Source organism: Tetranychus urticae, chromosome 1 (genome assembly GCF_039701765.1).
Source record: "Tetranychus urticae isolate SD_2017Ah chromosome 1, NJAU_TeUrti_SD_1.0, whole genome shotgun sequence".
Classification (NCBI taxonomy): Eukaryota; Metazoa; Arthropoda; class Arachnida; order Trombidiformes; family Tetranychidae; genus Tetranychus; species Tetranychus urticae.
The window spans coordinates 14227747-14235035 of NC_142958.1; the positions used below are offsets into that span (position 1 = coordinate 14227747).

The window sequence follows — 7289 nt, forward strand, 5'->3', positions numbered from 1 at the left end:
TGTAATAGAAAATTTTTCTTGAGAAAAAAAAATGTTCGCAAATAAAGCCTGACTTTTGCACGTCAAGTTTGACCTTTTAGGCCCAAAAGGTTCATGAGAAATTCATGACAATTTAATGTTAAACTGATTCATAATGGTGGTTAAATTACACTAAATTTAGGATTTTTAGAGTTAGCCTAGAAGTGTTAGTCACTAGCAATTAGCTTGAATGTAGTGTAATTAGTTAATCAAGTTGTAATTGATAAGACAAAAAGTTATATCAGGTGAAATCATTTTCTGGGTTAAATGAAGAACCAGAAAAAAAAGTTGGGTTTTTGCTCTCTGTTTAGCTTTTTTATTTTCTTGCAGCAAAATGATTACTGATAAAGTCTGATTGGCATTTGTGCATGGTAAAGATTAACATGATTAACAGAAATAATTTTTTTCACTTGGAATCAATTTACTTGGATAAGACATTTGAATTGTTAAATTGCTTGTAATGTCACTTAATATTTGACTAACTGTTGTAAAGTTGTCATTTGAAAGTGGCAAAAAACAGTGCAACTTAGCTTGATATACACTTTGTATTTAACTACTCATGTTTATCACTATTTGGGTCACCATTTATAAATTGACATTAACAATGTCAGTTGATACAAGAATGATAATCATCATGATCAGACGCATCACCAGGAACAGCAGCGTTGTCACAGTCGTTGTCACCATTTAGAGGAGCAAAATTTGCTTGTTGATTTTTTGCTTTCAATTTTTACTATTTTGTGCTGTTTAATCACAATTTAATGTTGATTAGTTGTTCATCTTTTTTTTACGTGTGTTCCTTCAGCTACAATAAACATCAACACGCGAGCAACAGTTTTATTTGTAAACTTGGACACATCATTTTCACCTAGATTTGCGAAAAGTTTGTACAAAATGATTTTTCACAGAATCATTTGCTTGGCTAGATTAAGTTATTAGAAATGTAAAATGCAAGATGAGGTTGATTATGATGGAGATGATTATAGTTGGTGTTGATGATGAAGGAAAAGGCAATAAACTAATGTTTATTTACCCTCAATCTGAGTGAAAAGCCTTCAAAAACAAATCACAACAATTTGCTTATTGATAAACACGTAAAAAACATGAGCCGAAAAAGTTTCATTCTTGATTCAGTAATAAAATTGGCTTGGCTTGATCTGTGAAAATGGTTTCATCAAAAAGAGAGAGAGAGAGAGAGAGAAAAATATGATTATTAATGAGATTGTTATCAATGATAAAGAAAATTTTGGCTTCAAAAAGGCGAAATTAGAGGCAAACAAATGTTTCAGACACTTTAATTACCATGTAATGAAAAAGTATCTCAACTATTTCTGAGTCAGATAATGTTTCCTCTATGGTTTCCTATTTGAAACTTCAATTCTCAATAAATTACTTGTATGTTAATAATGATCCATTGGAAATTGTAATTTAACTCGCCAAAATAAACAAACAGGGAGTACATTTTTGGGAGTGAAATTCAATGCTGAGTTATCATAAATTAGGCATTCAGAAATGTTTCTCATCACACGATTGTAATCACTGTGAAGATGTTCCGATTAGCTAATGATTGCTGATTGAATTATGATGATGTTGATGATGATTAAATATGGTTTGGCATCGTTTTGTGTTTGTTGCTGATTCCACTGAAAGACAAAAAAAACAAGAACAAGATTATTTTACTCCTTTGAGGTTAATCAAAAAAAATGTTCAGACGATGATGATGATCATGAATATTTATGCTGTAGTTATAAAAAGGGATGATGCTTTTATCAGACTATTGACTTTGTCTCCACTTCCATCATCATCACTTTTATCATCATGTTACGCATATTGAATGGGAAGCAAGAGAAAAAACTTGGCTTCAATGAGAAAGTCTTGTGTTTATTTTTATCAGGTTTGTAAATCCTTTTTGTTGAAAAGCTTGTGAAAGCTTGAAAGTGGCAATTTGATTCAAGAGACAAACAAAAATGCAAATGATTTAAATAGTGATGGGGTCGAACTAGCATTCATTTCAATTAAAAAGATATTAATTCTTTGGCAAAGTTGAACAGTTTAATAATAATTGTACTTTGCTTACCCAAAATACGCAGTAAATACTTACTATCAATTGAGATGAACAGAGGGCTATGCTCTCCATCACTTTGTATTTTCAAATATCCATCCAAATTTTCCAACAAAACATTAAAATTAAGGTGATTCTGTTTTTCTTTCTGGTCTCAAATTAAATTTATAATGAAAAATCAGCCGATGACACGACACTCATGATTATCTCCATTTCCTTCAACCCACCTTGTTACCAAAACAGATTTAAGATTGGGATAACAGCATAAATTTATCAGCATTAATCTCATATTTCTACCATTTTTCAACTCTCCAACGGACCTAAACCAAGTATTAATATTATAAATTGATCTTGGACTCGAAAATCTCTTTGCTTAGGGCCAAAAGTCTGTTGATAAATGACTCCAAGTGCACCATTTGTTACCGAATCAGACTTTATAGGATGAATAGAGATTCAACAGGTCCCAATCGAAATCATAACCAACTCTTGAATCCACCAAGATTCATGTGTTGAACTGTCCTTACATCACTCTAAATCGATTGATATTAATAGAAAACAAGAAATCAATTAAAAAAAGGTTACAGACAATGAATTGTTCAACTTACATCACTTTTGGTAACTCGCCATGCTTTGTAGGATTGGGTTAACCTAAAACAAAGGCAGATGAACAAAATTAATTTAAGAGATGAGTGTAAATTAACACAGCCAATTAACACGAATCACATTAAAGACACTTAATTAGAATCATATTAATTATAAACAATGTTAATTAAAACCAATCAAGAATCTTGATTGGTAACATCTTGATTCAAGATGTTACCAGAATGGACATTGTCTTGAACAATCACATGTAAAGGGGAAAGATTAAAATGAGAGGGAAAAATCGGGTTAAATCAGAAAGAAGCGCGTTTTATGAAATGGTCAGTATGAGGCAAGTTTATTGAACAAGTAAATCAATCAATCAATCATTCAAATACTGTTCCCATGCTGTTCAACAGATAATTTCCGTTCTTTTTATGATTTCCATTATTTCCCTAAATATCAATTTAAATTGATATAATGATAACAACTAAAACCTACTTTACCCCAAAAAAAGGAAGAAAATAATTGAATATATTTATCCCTTTTTTTACCCATTCAAGTTCACTATGTTATTACTCCGGAATTTAATATTCAATTACCAATTATCAATTTACTTGCTCATGATTATCATGTTATCAATCAAATTCAACCTTCACTGGTGCACATTTTAATCATTATTGAGAGGTTCAATGGTAATAACAATACAACAACCTTTGATCAACCTTATTAACTAAATCAACAGACGAGTAAACACACACAAAAAAGGGAAACATTTTGTCCACATTAGGTTTGAGTTAATATTTACAGAGTAACTGTCCAATGCCTGTTGATCCTTTTTTGCGTATTACAATCAAGTTCAAGGTTTAATAACAATTAATAATACAATTTTAATACACAAATACAATATTGATATGTATTTACATTGGATTAAGTTGGTGAAAATTGAAGACAAAAAGGTTTTTTCATGAAACCTCTCAAAGAGCCGATAATCAGACTCATTAATCATTACAATTTTACAGTCTCCTGTCAAATTGTGATCATTATTACAATTAATCAGCCATTAAAGGTCATTAATCTGACACCAATGAAATAAATAGCCAATGTAACAATAAGTGGTAAAACCAAAGAAACAAAGCGCAAGTTGAAGCCATTTGAATGTGAAAAATGCTGTAACCAGAAAAGCTGACTATCAAATAACCTTTAGGGTTTACCATTTCCAATGAATTACTATTAAAAAAGGATGATAATTATATTACAATTAAAATGAATAATGTAATTAGCTTGGCGTCCTTTTAATCTAATTAAACAGCAACCACACCTAAGACAAAACAAGTAAATTAATTGTTGATTGTGACTTAAAATAATAATGAATCTAATATATCAAAGATGATCTTTGATCAATAAAACATTAGCCTTTGAGGTATTGATACTGACGATAAAAGCAAGAAAAGTTATCTTTTAAATCGATTCATCTTTTGACTGATTGTGCACAATTAGTGTCCACATTAAGTACCATGAGAATTTGATTAGATTCAAGTTCAACGAATCAAAGTGTTTCAATTGTAATCAATCAGATTAAGAGGTTGTCAGGATTGACACTCAACATTTTTACCTGATTTTTTTGTTCTCAATGTTTTTAAATAATGGAAAATGGAGGAAAATTTTCTCCAAAAATTAGAGGAAAAATGAGAATCAAGATGAAGAGATATTTTTGGCATCAAATGCTGAGCTTTTCCTGGTTATACCAAGAGTTGTCATTTATGTTTGGGTTTTGTGAACACAAAAGGTTTACAATGAGATGAAAGTTAATTGTAGTTGGAGAGTCGAGTTGAAGATGAAAACAAAAACTGAAACTGAATAATGATGATGAGGCAGGAGAAGGAAATTAACTTAAAAATGAAGATGAATATGAGTTACTTCTCATGGGATCTTTGTCAACCATATAACTCATGATTTCAAGTGAATTATCCGTTTGTTTGCCTTTTAAAATGAGACAATTTTCATGATTAAATCTGAGCGAAAGCAAAGGCAAAATATTAAATGTCTGTAACCATGAATTTCATTGAATAATTGAACAAAAAGAGAATGGAAATTGAACAAAGAAAATATCTCTTTTTTTGCCTTCTCTTTTGTCCAGTCTATTTTGACTTTACATTGTAAACACTGTTCATTACTATTAATCAACTTACGGATAATCTTCATGATTACCTGCCATTTGTATTGCATGTTTCAATGCATGCAACTTGTTAAAGTATCTCATTTGATTCATGTTTAACCACCATTTTGGACAGTATTATTAGCTTGGGTTTTAGCGTAATTAACTTAATTTGATAAACTTTATTTTGCTCTTTAACCTCAACTGATAATACTTTAAATGGTTGAATTTGCTTGTGATTTGTTTGAGTTGTGATTGATTAGCTTAAAAATGTCTGTTGATTTACAATTTTAAAGTCAATTCAACAGTTAACATTGACATTTACAAACTCACTCAATGTTCATACAATGTAATTAAATGCCCAACCTGCAAAATATTTTACTTTATCATGTAATTTCAATGAGTGGAATTGAGTTGTCATAATTTTAGTTTGAAAAAGTCAACCATTAAAGTAATAAAAAAAATGCTTATCAAGTGAGAATAAATTGATGAGAAGAAAAAAGAAGAAGAGAAATATTGATTGAAATGAAATCGCATTTCAAAATGATTTGATCAAATAACCTAAGTGAAACAATTAGCTAAATATCAATTACAAAATGAAATTGGAAAAGTTGATTAACCATTTAGATTGATGTGTTTGAAAGGAAATTGTGATTTGAAAAATGAGAAAAAACAACAATTATCAAAGCTTGTTTACGAAGTTTAATTGTTGCAGTCATTATCAATTGATAAGAAAACTGTTTCTCAATTAAAAGTAATTTGAAATGATAAAATAAGGTAAACATCATTAAAAGGGGTAAATAAGTTTTAAAGATAAACATTGATTAAAGAAAAGAATTTAATTGTTGCAATTCAATCACTGAAACTAATGAATATCATCATACTAATCGTCATAATGATCATAATGATCATTGTATTCATTTTCAATGTTACCCAAAAGACATTAGACTTCAACCCAAGAGATGCACTTTGTCCCATCAAATGTAACAAACAGTGAGACCTTTTTTTACGGGGAATCCTTTCATTTTCATCTTCATTTTTGCTCTCATTTTGCTCTCTATTTTCATCCTCCTTGTCGTCCTCCTCATCCTCATCTTCATAACCGTCTTCATCATAATCAACATCATCGTCATAATAATCATAATGATCATTTTCAATGTTACACAAAAAACATTAGACTCCAACCTAAGAGGCTTACCTTGTCCCATCAGATTCAACACACTGTGAGACCTTTTTTCACGTTGAATCCTTTCATTGAAATCTTCATTTTTGTTATCATTTTCATTTTTATTTTCATCCTCATTTTCATCTCTAATTTCATTATTCTCATCCTCCTCATCATCATCTCCATTACCATCTTCGTCATCATCAACCTCATCGTCATAATGATCATTGTGTGATGATTTTCAATGTTAGCCAAAAGACATTAGCCATTCAAGCTAAGCGACTCACTTTGTCCCATCAAATGTAACAAACAGTGAGACCTTTTTTCACGTTGAATACTTTTCTTCATTTTTATTTTCATGTTTATTTTCATCTTCATTTTCATCTCTAATTTCATCATCATCATTCTTAGTCTTCTCTTTCACCTCCGTGGGAGTAAAATGATCATTCTCATTCTCCTCATTCTCTTCACCATCATCTTCAAAGATCATCCCAATGCTATTAATGAAATCAAATTGTTCCTAGTCTCTGTCCTGATCATCATTATTATCTTCTTAATAATTACTCCAAGTAATTCAACTCTTATCTTCCTCACCTCTCTATTCTCTTCCTTTTCTTCTTGCGCCTCTATCTTCATCAATGTCGCGTTCTTTACGCATCAAAAAATACGCTAAAACTATCGCCATAACCCACCCAAAATTTAGCTTAAAAGAGAGTAAAAATATTGCCCGTGAAAAGTTCAATCTCCTTCTTCTTCTTCTTCTTCTTCAGCTCTCTTCTCTTCCTTTTCTGCATCTTATTCCATGTTTTTTGCTCTTCTCAATGAAATAACTCATCTTGCACTCTCTTACTCCAAAGATGATGATGATGATGAGGAAAAGGCATAAAACCTTGAAACAACGCCAAGAAAATCTGCTTAAGGGTGATTGGGTTGGTTTGTGCTCTTTTCTTATACTTTTTTTATGATTTCTTAAGCATTAAATAATGATTTTTTGGGGTAAAAAAACCAATGGCCAAGTGGTTTGAACGCTGTTAAATAAGCTGAAATTATAAGAATGATGATTATTATTATGATTATCTTACAGTTTGGGCGTTAAAAGTAAAGCTTTAAAGCAAAAATAACAAAGAGAGATGACAAGTTATCAGAGACATAACAAGTTCACTGATGCAGTCCATTTAAAGGTTACCCAAACCAAAGGAGGTAAAGTTAATCATATTCAACCATTAGAAGTGATTATAACCTTCTTGGCGTTGATTTACTAATTAACTTTTTTACTCTTTTTTCCAGTTAAAAAAGGCATCTTATAA

The 7289-nt window shown here is 30.6% G+C and overlaps 1 long non-coding RNA gene across 2 annotated transcripts; it reads right to left on the reverse strand.

Moving 5' to 3' along the window:
• Nucleotides 1-63: 63 nt before the first annotated feature.
• Nucleotides 64-2922, reverse strand: LOC107370159 (uncharacterized). Of its 2 annotated transcripts, none has more exons than XR_001570543.3 (4): nucleotides 2686-2922; nucleotides 2120-2610; nucleotides 1412-1661; nucleotides 64-1175 (listed from the first exon to the last, which is right to left on the reverse strand). It is a non-coding gene; the product is annotated as an uncharacterized LOC107370159 (long non-coding RNA). The 2 variants fall into 2 exon arrangements; XR_001570544.3 differs by having other exon boundaries at nucleotides 307-1175; nucleotides 1321-1661; nucleotides 2686-2912.
• Between the last annotated feature and the right edge of the window lie 4367 nt (nucleotides 2923-7289).